The 14,596-nt window shown below is 29.4% G+C and overlaps 1 non-coding gene across 1 annotated transcript; it reads right to left on the bottom strand.

Annotated features, from left to right (window-relative positions):
• Positions 1-11,741: 11,741 nt before the first annotated feature.
• Positions 11,742-11,826, bottom strand: TRNAM-CAU (transfer RNA methionine (anticodon CAU)). Its single transcript is given in 2 exon segments — positions 11,742-11,777; positions 11,789-11,826. It is a non-coding gene; the product is annotated as a tRNA-Met (tRNA).
• Positions 11,827-14,596: the final 2,770 nt, after the last annotated feature.

Below are 14,596 nucleotides of genomic sequence, written 5' to 3'. Positions count from 1 at the left end.
AATGAATTTCAAAAAATGGACCCACAGGACTTAAATAAATTTAGCAAACAATATTACCTTCGTGCCAGCACTTCTACTCTGCATTGTGTTCATGGAATTATAATTCTCTTTGTAGTGTCTCAGCGGAACTTGTGAAAGCTGCCATTGTGGGGTTGCTTTGCTGCTACAATTGTCACTCTTTATCCTGTTATTTGTTTTTGTCTTTCCTTTATGTCCTTGCATTTTTATTTTTATTTAACAATTATTGCTGCTTTTTCCCCCTTTGCTAGCTTCGCACATGATATACACATGCATATGTATGTGTTTTTGAGTGAGAATTGTTCATCTATGCAAATAATTTTATTATAAACCGTACACAACTCATCAGATTCAAAGAAATCTATTCTTTCTCCAGAAAGAAAATCAATAAAATCTAAGGCCGACAAAAATAATACTAAGTAAATTATTAGTATTTATGTCCTATAAACTGCAGTTGATAAATGTAAACATATTTTATTTTTAATAAAAATTTTATTTATTTTTAATAGTCATCAAATATTTGATTAATAAATCTAAAAATAAAAATAAAATTTTAGAACAAAAATGCTTTATAGAAAAAATTAATAAAATTGTTATAGTTATAATATTTTTATCGCATCAAAAACATTGTTCCTAGTCAATGTTCTATTAAAACTAAACAATTGTTCTTATAAGTTGAGGTACGAGAAATACCTAGAACTAATATGTAAGCTCTAATTAAATAACATGTATATTAAACTGACATGCATGAGAATTCTATATGTAGAGCACATGTTTCTATCAAAAGGTTCACGTGATGGTTGTGTAAGTAATCCTTAGACTTGAGATCACCAAATTATCTTGTATAAGAAATGATATACTTTGATCCTGCTAAACATTGTCCCAATCAAGGATAACAAACAAGCATGTATTGGGTATAACATGAACTATATAAAGGTATTTGAGTAATCAAGAGATGATGCATTACTTTATATGAATTAGGAAAAATGTTCAATATATTTTCAAATAATATTGATTGTAAATCCTTGCACAAGGTGGAATGAGATTTAGAAAAAGTTTTAAATTTTATTAAAAGAATCAATGATTATGATGTTGAGAATAAATATAATTTAACAAAATAGTCATACTCCATACTATTATACCCTATACTAAAAGAGATCAGCATTTCAATATGGATTCATATAGTGAAATGCTGATTTTACCCTTTGGTGGGCAAACTAACAAGGCTTAGATTTAGGCCTTTAAGGGTAAGAGAGTCTTTTCCACATGATACATTGGTCATTACTAGAAAGGGAGGGGTTCAGTATTTTTACATTTTCTTTGCACAATCTAATTGCTTAATTGCCTTTGAAAGGAAAAAAAAAATTAACTTGGGTCAATGAGCTTTGTATTCTTTAGCTTAATTTTTAAACATGTAAGTTACTCCATTGCCTTTGGAAATTAAAACAAAAATTGTCTTTTATTTAGGGTTATTTATTTATTTATTTAGATGTGGTGATTTGGTAGTTATTGATTATCATTGGGGCATTAAGGTAATTTGATAAATAAAAAATTAAATAAAAAGAAACACATGAACAGTGTCTGCTGTTTTTCGACAACACTTGTGGCGCCATCTTTGCTGATTTTAGATGACATGTGCGGCGTAGTTCAATGACAAAAACTGTGATTCCAAAGCAGTGGCCGAATAGTTTTGGCATCCCCTCCAAGAATAAGTGGCCCATGCAGCCTAATTGTAACTCCCAGATAAATTCCTGTATTTTTTATTTACAAAAAAAAGAAGAAGGGGGGGAAATATTTTTATATATATAATAGAGTGGAAAATTATTATCTAATAATGTGAATATGGACAAGGATTTAAATTGAATAAGTCAAACTTTTGGGCCAAATGGTTTAAAACAAAACAATGAAGGACTTAAATGAAAAAGGGGGAAAACTTGTAAATATAAAAACAAGTGGGGAGTGGTTTTAAGGGGGGAGTGGCCAGCTATGTTAGGGCTTGAGAGGGAAAAGAATTGAGTGAAATTTATCAAAGTTTCTCCAAAATAAATTCAAAAAAAAAAAAGAAAAAGGAAGGAGATATAACTAGTGATTAAAGTTTATTAGGAAGGGTTTGAACAAGAAAATTTCAAAAGGGAAACAAAAGATGTTTTTTTAAAGAGGGGAGGCATTGAGAGGAAAATAAGGGGGGAAGGAGGAAAGAAATTTGTGTGGTGATTTCAAGCTTTCCATCTCTTATTTCTTTGAATTAAAAGGAGTGGACGAGGATACAGGAACCACTCAACAGACAGGTTCAACTAGCAGGACGCAAACACCAGGTAGGTGTTTAATAACTTGAATATTTTTTTCTTTCTCTGAACTTTAGATATTTAAATTTTCTCTCGATCAACGAAATTTTATGTGGAATGCTAGTAGATTTTCCCACGATAATTTATTTTGAAATGAAAAACTAGTGCCTTGTTAATGAGCAATTGATGACTAGTTATCCTGGTATGGAACTGGTGCCCTGTGAATGGGCAACTGGTGGACCAGGTATCCTGGTATGGAACTGGTGCTGGTAGTCCAGTTGTACTAGTTTGGAACTGAAGTTCTATGATGTGGACATATTTAAATTTTGGATTATTGATTTGAGAATAGTACTTGGAAGATGATAGTAAATATGGAAATTTTGTGAGTAAATAATGCATATATTTATATGTTATTACAAATGTAAATGCTCTAATTGATCATGATTATCTTTTAAATCATTATGCAGGTTCATCTCAATACCACGCCTCCTAGTAGTTTTAGAGTTTACTTCTATTACCAGTAAATCTTTTGGATATGTAAATTATTGATAATAACATTACTATCTGTATATTTTGAAGATTATAATGTTGGGTATGTATGAATTTAAATGGACTAGCTTATTTAACTTATACTCTGTTATGTAAATATTTTCTAATTATGATGGTGATATATATATATATATATATATATATAAGCATGTAGTTAATATCATTTGTGATAAACTGTACTTAAAAGATTATATTAAATTCATAATCTATGGTTTGTGTTTCATGGTTAAGATAATTCTTTCTTCATTTTAGCAAAATAATTATTCATTGAGTTGATATGCTAGAGAAAGTGAAATATTGTTGATTAAGATATGTTGGAGTATAATAAGAACATTGAATTGTGGAAATGGTTGATTAGGGACTAATGTTGATTTTGTCGATAACTTGGGACAAGCTAAATTAGGAGAAACTCTGCTGAAATTTTTGGAAAAAAAAAAATCATCATGAATTTTCTTAATATATTGCTAGAAAATTTATTGGGGTTGTTACACTAATGATGGTTGAGTGGTGCGTGTGGCCTTTTGGGTTTTTTTTTTTCCTTTTATCTCTCTCTTACTCGATTTTCATGCTGGCCTTAAAAAAAAAAAAGTAGCCCATAAGGTTTGTTTTACTTAAGATTTTACCCCTATTCTTTTTATTATAATTTTTTAGATTTAGAATAATTTATGAAATCAAGGCTTTTTTTAAAAAAAAAAATTTGTCCATGTTCTCTTTATTGCAATTTTGGTATTTGACCAAATATAAAAAAATAATAAACAATAAAAAAGCATAATGAAATGACCAAAATACCCTTAAGAGCAATAATCTTAAAACTGGAGTCGAAGAGCTTTTTGTCTTTTCATAATGGTTTTTTCATTATTACTATGTTAGCTCTAGGGCAATTTGGTATTTGACTAAATATATATAAAACAAAAAAAGGTGTGTATGTGGCACCAAGAGGCATGTGCAGCCCCTCCTGCGTCTAAAAATACCCTTCTATTGTGTCGTTGGAAGCACTATCGTGTTCTTTTTCTTGTGGAGCAAGGCATGCTAGCATTGGTGGTCCGATTTGAGTCTAAGAGGCATGTGCAGCGCCTCCTGGCATCCGAAAATATCCTTCTACCATGTTAAAAGTATCGTCGTGTTCTCTTTCTTGTGGAGCAACGTGTCTTAGCGTTGGTGGTCTGATTTGTCATCGGTGGGCTTTCCCCCCTTTTTTTTCTCTTCTTCCTTGAAAATTATAGCTTGATCTTCTTTGTTGTTGGCATTTCAACTTCAGTTATTATTCTTTTGATTTTTAATTTTTGTTCTTAGCTATTTTTTAGATGTTTTGTTTGTTTTTAATTTCATCTTTCTATCCCAATTAATCAAATATTATATTTTTCAATTTGTTCCTCATTGTTTTGATTTCTAATGTTTTTCTTGTCCCTTTCGTAAAAGTTAATATTCTTTTCAATTTCACCTTTCAATCAAAAACATATTTTTATTTTATGTCAATTTTGATCCTCATTCTTTTGATTGTTTAGGCCCTTTTGCTAAATTGATTTATCTTTTAAATTTTACCATTCAATCAAATATTAAATTTATTTTATATTTCAATTTTGACCCTCATTCTTTTAATTGCTATTTTCTTAATCCTTTTGTATAATTGATTTTTTTTTTCAATTTTATCTTTCAATATTTAATTGATTAAGAATTAGAGTTCATGGTTTTTCTAGATAGAATGCTTCAAGTCTAATGACCTGAGTCACGGGTTTGAAAGTTAACATTTTTTTTTTAAAAAAAAAAGGGCTTAAATTTTCCTTTTATTTTTTTATTGAGTTATTTCAATTTCATGATCTAGACCGCAATTTTGACGAGTTATCTCATGTTGGTTTGACCTGATAACCGGGGTTACAAGTTTGTCATACTAATTCGGGTTGACTAAGACCAATTGTTTTGTCCTTTTTATATCCAATTTCATTCTTTTGCATTTAATGAGATATGAACTGAGATACATTGTTTGTCTGTTTTTGAAAGAAAAATTATTTTTCTTAAGATTATCCTAATCACTTTTCTTATTAAATTTGATTCTATTGTTGTTGTTTTTTTTTTTTTATCTAATTGAAATAAAAACAACTTATTTAACTTAATCGGGTCTATGACTCGGGTCATATATTTTTCTTAATATTTTAAAACATGCTTACAATAGCTAAACATTATTTCTTGTAAAAAAAAAATAAAAAATTAGTCCATGCAGGCTAGTCCCCACGTAGTACCGCTTGTTTGCTTATAGAACCAATTAGGTTATCTTGTTTTCTTGGTGCCACTAATAATAATAATAATAACTAATTTTGAGGGGTGTAGTGTAATTGATCAGACTCTAAGTTTGTTTCTTAGAGGTCACCAGTTCAAGTCCCACAAATTTCAGAGCTACTAGAGGCTTACATGGTCATTAATTTCAGGGCCTGTGGGATTAGTCGAGGCGCGCATAAACTTGTCCAGACATCCACGTTAATAAAAAAAAAGTAATTGAATACTTATTTAACATCATAATTACACTTATTGATATTTAATCATTTTATAATATAGTTAAAAAATTAAACTAAAATCCTGATGTATTGACATTCCATTCCTTTGCAGTAGAGGATAAAAATATCTTCAATAATATAGTTAATAGATTCCACTTCTTGAATATCTTCACATTATTTCCATACTTGAATGTTACATATTCTTGCATTTTAGAAATAATTGAATATAGCTTGACTATCGCTAAAAACAAAACAGAAGAAAAACGAACATAAAGAGGAATCACAAGCTCACTAAGCTAAGAATACATTGACTTAACGAAAAATCTTTTCAACAAAATGAGCTTGTAATTCAACTAACATTGCAAAAAGTCTCAAATTTAACCCTTTGTGTTTAAATGAAAGATCTCAACGATTTGATGCTTGTTTCACTTTCATTTGGCTCTACCTCTTAGAAAATACATCGTTTTCATTTGAAAAGCACCTGCAAAAAGGAAAACACAGAAATGAAAAGATCATGAGGTAGTAGTTGCTAATTGAAAATCTAGCCACCATGATAAATGGATCATCCAGTGAGAAGCAATGGAGGGAGTATCAAGTTGTCTTCGAATAAGACTTGTCACTAGAAAAAACTCAGATTGTCAACCTCTGATGATGGCCCAGCAGCACCCCATGATTGGACGGTAAAGGTTTCCATCCAGCTTTAAATTTGGGCAAAATAAAATAAAGAATTGGAGAAGATGATGTTCTTGACAAGAATTAATGCGTCGTCTAATCGAGTATGATCACAGCATCGACGTTCTAAAGAGGAGACCATGTTGGCATGCTGCCATTTGCCTCGTTTCCACGCCACACAGCGCTGATAATAATTGCACAAATTGAAGCCACAGCAGAACAACCTCATCAAGCCAAGGCCCACCCACGCAGCGACCAAGAGACTCATGGTCCAGCCATACATGTGACGTGCTTAAAAACTTCCATCGCAGTGTGATTGTGATTGCTTTTTAAATAGTTTTTCATGCTAAAATACATGTTAATGATATTTTTTGATTTTTTAAAAATTATTTTTAACATCAGTATATCAAAATGATTTGAAAACACTAAAAACATATTAATTTGAAGTTAATAAAAAAATAAAAAAAATTTAATTTTTTTTAAAAACACTTTTAAAATATAAAAATAAACAAGCCTTTTAAGTTTGTATGCTATCCTGGCAACCTTGCAGAAAGCAGAGTTCCGATCACTTGTAGTACAAATCATGTGCTATTTGAGCATGTGACTTTCCTGCATCTCCTGGCTTGCATATTAAAAATGACCTTGAGGCAAATCAAATTAGATGTTAATATGCATACAAATATGTATTCAAATTTGAAAAAAAAAATATTAATAAAAGTCTTAATATGCATACTAAATTTATAACATATTAAACTTAAATTAAAAACATATAAAACTATTTATTGAAACTCCTAGAATTTAATTAAGTGGAAATTTTATTACTGTGAATTATATTTTTTAAAGAAAGTTTTATTGTTGTTTATTAAGTGCAAAAATATTGATATCAATAAGTTTTTTTAGGATTTCAACAACATCCTAAACAACGACCACAAACCAAAAAAATAATCAAGAATCTCTATATAAGGACTAAACATATGCTCTAGAGTAGAATAAAAAACAGAGAAGAAAATAGAGGAGCTGAGTTAAAAAATCTAGATGAATGAGAGTGTCCAGAAATTGTATAGAAAAGTCAATGAGAAAACTCCTCTTTAGCCCATTTTTAGAAAGGATTTTGGGTTTAAAATTGATATAAAATTAATTTTTTATAATTATCAGAATTAATTTACGCCATTATTAGCTTTGATTATATGCAATTAAAAAAGAATTAAACTTGACAGCTCTGGTTTTAAATGTTTTTTAATTGAAAAAACTATCCTAGTGTGAAGAAACCTAACTATAATTAATTTTTTATGCATCATTAAATCAGAATTAAACTTGACAGTTATTGTTTTAAATTTAAAGATTTTGAGTTGAAAAAAACTATCCAGAAACTGTTCTGGAAGAAATTGATTAAATTTTTAAATTCATGGAGTGGACAAAATATTAAATTAACAAAAAATAATTTTTTATAGCCCTCAAGTAAAGGAGATTGTCCAGAAACTATGCTGAAAAGCCAACCACATATTGTTTCATCCCTTTTAAATATGAATTTGGATTCAAACTGATATAAAATTAATTCTAGTAATTATTATAATTAACTCACTTCATTATTAGCTTTGATTACTTGTTCTAAAGCAAGAATTCAATTTGACAAATTTTTTTTTATAAATTTGTCATTTTTTTAGTTGAAAAAACTATCAAGGTTAGAAGAAACTATTACAAAAGAAATTGATTAAATTCTTATATATTCATAAATAAGACAAACAATGCGCCAACAACAAATAATATTTTTGTAGCCCAAACGTGAAGGAGAGCATCTAAAAACAATATAGAAAAGCCAACTATAAATACTCTTCTTCGGTCTTTTTTTTTAAAGATAATTTTGGATCCAAAACTAAAATAAAATTAATTCTAGTAATTATTAAAATTATTTTAAGCACAAGAATTAAACCTATAGTTTTGGTTTTACATTTGATATTTTTTAGTTAAAAAATTGTTATGGAAGAAATTGATTAAATTTTTATATTTATAGGTTAGATAAATTAATGAGATGATAAAAAAAATCTTATGTAGCCTAAAATAAACACAAGTCCAAGCTCAGCCTAAAGCTTGAATACACATGTGTGACATGAGGTTTTTAAATTCTCTTTAAAAACTTGAGTGTTTTTTTATTTTATTTTAATTTTTCATTATATAAACAATAAAAAAAATCTTATTTCTTTTTTATATGGAATAAAGTTTTAAAGGGGTTTTGAATTTCTCAAAACATACAAACCAAAAATTCTTTGAAATTAATATTTTATTTATCTATAATTTACTTTAATCATATTACTATTTCATGTTAAAAAATAAATTTCAATAAAATTTTAACCTAAAAAATGAATGAATTCTAATTTTAATTATGCCTATTAATCTTGTTTTAAACAAAATTTTCCTATACACCCACATGACTTAAAATGAGTTATCATCATTTTCTAGTATGCACCCAGTACTCTACTAAAGGCCCGCAACTTTCAGTCCCACCCCGAGTATCAAATTAATGGCACAAACAGCAAACCAAAGTAAATCAACTGTCAACGAATCAGTACGGCTCTAGGCAAAATTAATGTGAATTAAAGAGGTGAGTGTACTTGTTGCTGTTTATCGAGTTATAAAAGTAATGTGAATTAAAACAGAGTAACGACAGAAGTTTTTTATTTTTATTTATGTGGATGTCCAGCCAGCTTGTACGCATCACGACTAATTTTATGGCTCATTGAACATTCTGTAAACCTAGTAAACATATAAGACACTGTGCGAGTGACAGACGTGCACGGTAAAGTTTGAATCCTAATGTAGAGGAAGAGAATAAGCTCTTTTCATTGCTAAATCAAGATATCAAGTGCAAGAAATAGAGGCTTTATTACCATGTAAAGTTGCAAATATTATAGGGGTGAAGTTGTCTTCTTATCGAAATGTATTAGGTATTAAAGAAAAAGTTGGGAAGAAAACAATTAGTGCAAATTTTAACGGGGCATGCTAGGCTGTACTGTAGACATCTGGTACTAGGCTACCATGTCTTGGGCATTAGAGTTAGCCTAGCGCATATGGGGTCTGAAAACCAGCTCACTTGGGTACGTAGAACCGTATGCTGGGTGCAGATATAAGGGAGCGGATTTGTAGAACCGTATGCCTAGGGTCTGAAGACACGCATGATGGATATGCAGACCTGCTCACTTGGATCTGCAGAGCCATGCGTTGAGTCTCTTCTGACTTGCGCTTGGGATGTGTAGACCCCCAGCGGTAGCAGATCCTAATATATATATATATATATATATATATATATATATATATATATATATATATATATATATATATATATATATATTAACAATAATTATTATTATTATCATCATCATTGTTATAAGTAATAATTTTTTAATTTTACTATAAAAACTTAAATAAAAAAGTTTAATATTATTATTAATAGCTTCGACGTCATGACCAAATGTTTCTTGGAACATAAGTTTTTAAATATTATTATTAATATAAAAATTGTATTATTTGTGTTATAAATATTATTATTTTTATTATAATTAATATTATTGATAAAATAATTAATAAATTTGAAAGAATATAAAACTTATTATTATTATTATTATCAATAAATTTAAAAAATATTATTATTACTATTTAAAAAAAAAACATTATTTTTTTAAAAGATTAAAAAATATAAGATTTTGTACAGCCAAGTTAAATATTATTTTTAATATTATAAATATTATTATTGAATTTGATGTTATAATCAAACTTGATGTTTTTGGTTTAGTGTTGCACTCAAATCTAATATTGTTGAATCTTTTTTTTTTTTTTTAATATTTTTTATAAAAATAAAAAATTAACCCACGAGGATACCTAACAAATAAAAACCAAGACAGGTAAAATCCCAACCATGTTTTAATTAATAGGATTGACAAGCACCTCCATTCAAGCAACCCACCCAACCTTGTATATGCTTTTGGCTCATCCACGACATGATGAGCGCCGTCCTATTCCAGTCAGGTCCCACCACATGACCTTGCAAATATTTCACCAACTTGCACAGTCCTCATCTCAAATAAATGCTGCATCACACCAGAATCTGTTTAGTCATCTATGGCCTGTGAAGATTTTGAAAAGAATCGGGGTGGAAATTAGAGAGGCATGGACCACTAGCTTGTGGCCTGAATCGGTGATAACCTTTAATGAAAATGCATCTCCGGGGAAATGGCGGGCCTTCCACTTCCGGCGGGTCCTAGTATTGGCTATGTACAGCCCCTGCACCTGTAAGGATTAATTGTCGAATATCAGAGAAAGAGATGGAAAAATAGAGGAACACATAAATGCTTCTGCAAACAAGAATTACTATTTTCACTTGCTTTTATTCCAGGATATGTTACTCCCTTGTAATTTCGTTCACAGCCAAAGCCTTTACAGATCAGTTAATTGATTGCCAGCTAATAATAATTATTATGTGTCAAAATCGCACAGAGCAGGAATCTCTTAGAAACGATGACTTTATTCTAAATTATCTAAAAATTGATGGAAACGCAAGCTTAGGCACCAACCACTACCACTAATGTATTGAAAACGTTGTTTTGGCTTTGCCCATCAAGACCTCGCGACTCTAGGCCACCGCTCGGGTCTACACATGTCTCCCATTTTGTCATCGGTCTCGGACTTGGATGAGCCTTCCTTCACATCGACAAATGAAAAGGGTCGTTCAGAATATAACATACACACATGTCTATGGAAAACAAATTATTAATCCGGAGTTTTAATTCTACTTTAAATTAAAAGAGGATCACAAGCACAAGAGCTCAGGGCTATTATATAATTAGACAAATCAACACAAAAAAAAAATTGAAAAACAAAGTTCAAAAAAATATATCAATGGGGAGGACACGAAGAACATTTAGAAAATTTTCTAAAATTGATTAGAGAGGATCAAAATACCTACAATTAAAAAAATTGACAATTTAATTTTGACTGATGAAGGCTTTATTGACAAGAAAAATTCAATTTGAAAAAAAAAAAATTCAGAATTTGATGTTTAAGAATTCAATTTGATTTTTTTAGGGTTTAATTGAATTTATTGAGGGCTTAATTGTAAGGAGATTTGGTTTTTAAGTTTGATTTGGGATTTAATTGGAGGAAATTGAAGTGTGGAGGGTTGAATTGCAGTTTGAAAAGCCATTTTGGTCAAATCAGGAGTTTAATTGCATGAATATTAAAGTTTGATAGGCAATTATGGACTTGTTGAAGAAATTCAAAAATAAGGATCAAATTGCAAAAGGTTTAATAGACTTCGTTTTTAACATAAAAAATCTTTTTTTTCTAAAAATAATATTTTAATAGACTTCCTTTCGATCATGAAAACCAAAACCTTTTATGTATGCATCAAAACTATATTTCAAGCAATTCGACCTCAGGTTTTATCAATTTTACAGTGTTAAGTTATCTTAAGATAACTTACACTATTTTGGTTTTTAAAGATGTTTGGAGCATTTTCTTGAAAATCTATGCAGAATCAAAGTTTTACTCATTTATAGAAAAAAGCTCCATGGTCTACATAGCTCCTGCACCCTATAATATAATCTGGCAGCTGGCCACCATAGAAAAAGTAGAGTTGAAAAATTAGACATAGAAAAGGAAAGAAACAATTGGAATGGAAGGCAACCCGACAGTTTTACTATGACGGCATAGAAAAGGAAACAAGAGAAAAAGTAATTGGGGTGAGAGAGGCTCGAACTCTCGACCTCAGGATAACTCAGAAGCTATGAGACCTACGCGCTAGCCAACTGCGCCACCACCCCTGAATGGATCAAGATTCTCATGAAAATATAAAGTAGTAATATATGATTCTGGGCCGTTGTCGCCTTAAAAATTAAAATAATAAGAATGTGACTATAATTAGAGAACCCAATTCTAATCCAATCGATCATGCATTTAATCCATCTAAAAAGCATTAAATTTGTTCTCTTGTTGAATTGAGTTGAATTTTCAATTATCACGATAACATATTATCAATTAAATCTTCAAAAATAAAATTCTCTCCGTAGCCTTTGTAGACTTGTATAATATATATGCAGGGTTCTATCATCTTATTTCAATTAGGTCACTCATTTATTCAATTCATAGACATGAGTGGTGTTAATTATGTCAAAGCATATGTTAATGGTATCCCACACCACTTTTGTCATAGAAATTGAATAAATTTGCTAATCAGATTTTGTTCCATAGTCTTTTATGTATCATAGTTTGTTTTTGACGAGGATATTCATCTAAAAAATCTAGGACCATAAGGCATAATTGGTACCATTTAGTTTGATATCAATTTGAACAATGGAATGTATAGTCTGGGTTTGTGTTTTATGTAGAATTTGAGTCATCTTAAAGGTCAAGTCTTCCAGAATTTCTAGCATGTCAAGTTTTATCAGTGAAGGAAAAAAAACAGTTCGCTTAGAGTAATTTTGAATATTTTTAAAATAGAAAACCTTTGTTCCTCTATTCTATACCATATCAAATTATTGGTTGAAGGCTTAATTTATATAGATTACAACGTATTATCTAAGTCTTAATAATATGATGAGTCAACTATTATCTTTTAATAATATAATGATTCGACTACTATCCTTTAAATAAGATATTCATAACTTTACAATCTTTATAGCTCATTCTAATAATTACTCCTGCAAAATCCTTCATGAGAAATTTTTTCCACTTTAGACCACCTTGTTTTGAGATGGTGATAAACTTGTTGTCTAACTTAGTTATTTGGGATTTTATCAAGATTTAATCCATGGAGAAGCTTTTGTTTGTTATTTGTTTTAATAGCGATACATTTTTATTTTTATCTTTTTGCTAGTTTTTTTAAGGTAAGATTTGACTAAGTTACACCGGTCATAGACTTAGAATATGTTTGTCTTTGTGGTAATTATTGTGGTTGTGGTTTGGTAAAAATAATTTTTTAAAAAATCATTTTTGTTGTGGTTGATATATATAAAATGTATCTTTGGTTAAAATTGTGTTTTGAATTTTTTTTTTTTGTCTAAAAAGCATGTCATGATATGTTTGGTTAAAATTGTGGTTGGGATTGATGTTGTACATAAAATGACTAAAAAGGACACAAATTTATTTTTTATATTTTAAATAGCAAAAATAACAAATGGTAGAAACAATAGTCGGCTTAAAAAAATTGTTCATTAAAAAAAAAAAAACATTATTGCCCCATCAAAGTTGTTGCAATGACATTATGAACATAATCCATAAGTGAAGCTCTCTGATGCCTACATATTTGTGATCGTGGAACCACATCAGTTAAAATATTTTTAGGAACAAAATCAAGATGGCAATCAAACTCATTAAATGCAACATCTTAGATTGACTTTCTTTTAATGTAATTTCGTAGTACCATTGATGCAACAACAATTTTAACTTGTATTTTGTAAAGAAACACGAACATGATCTACAAGATTCTCCACCTTTTTTCCAAAGTCCCAAAGCATGTTCTATTATACATTGTAATGATAAATGAACATGATTGAGTATTTCTTCCCGACTTTATGGTTGTCCTCATTGATGAAATTCAAGAATATGATATCTCTCACCTCTGTATAATCCCAAGTAACCTTACTCATTTGGATATCTCGAATAAATAAGATAATACTTCCTTGTATCAAGATAATGTTTGTTTAAAACTAAATTTCTATTATAAATTGAAAAGAAAATTATTCAAATTTAATAACACCCCCACTTTTTTTATTTCTCAATACCTTATAGTAGCTATAGAAATTTTATATTTGGATTATCAATTGCCTCAAGAAATATTCTTATATTGTGTTCACTACCTTTCCACCCAGCCCAAACAAATGTAAATTGCATGTCAAAAATACATGTCATCTTTATATTTTGAGTGGGTATATCTTTTATGTCAATAAATGGTATTTGAATTTTTTGTGATATACAAGCACGTACATGTGTTCCATCAATTTCTCTAATACAAATCTACATTAAAAAAATAGTTTATAAATCAATTGAAATGTAGTCAAAATATTTTTTGTAACCTTTTCAATTATTAAATAATTTTAAAAAACTACTTTTTCACCTTGAAATGTGGCATATAACTTGGATTCATTGTGATTTTTGTTGGTGTTGTGGAGAATTTTGGATCTACCGGTTTGATTACTTCAATAGCTAGTAAGTACACCGACTTGAGAACTTCATTGAAATGTTTGCTTATAGTTTTACTTGAATGTTGAAATCTCTCATGAACTTCCATGTCTGAAGCTTTTAGAGCTAAAGTATAAAGAAACATATCTACATTTTTAATAACACTCATCCTTATAGAATGTTTTAGTACAGCGTTTTCAAATCAATACACGGATTCTGCAATGAGTCTGCATCCATCCTAAATATATTAATATAACATAAATAATGTTTATTTAAAATTTCATTCAACCACTTTATTTATGTGTTGTTTGAAATCATAGATAATGTTTTATAAATATAATTATTATAATACAAAACAAGTACTCAATTAGCACATGGAGGTGAAGGGGTGCATGCACTGAGGAAGGGTGTGGT

This window comes from Populus alba, chromosome 5 (assembly GCF_005239225.2).
Source record: "Populus alba chromosome 5, ASM523922v2, whole genome shotgun sequence".
Classification (NCBI taxonomy): Eukaryota; Viridiplantae; Streptophyta; class Magnoliopsida; order Malpighiales; family Salicaceae; genus Populus; species Populus alba.
This window is presented reverse-complemented; position numbering and strand designations above follow the sequence as displayed.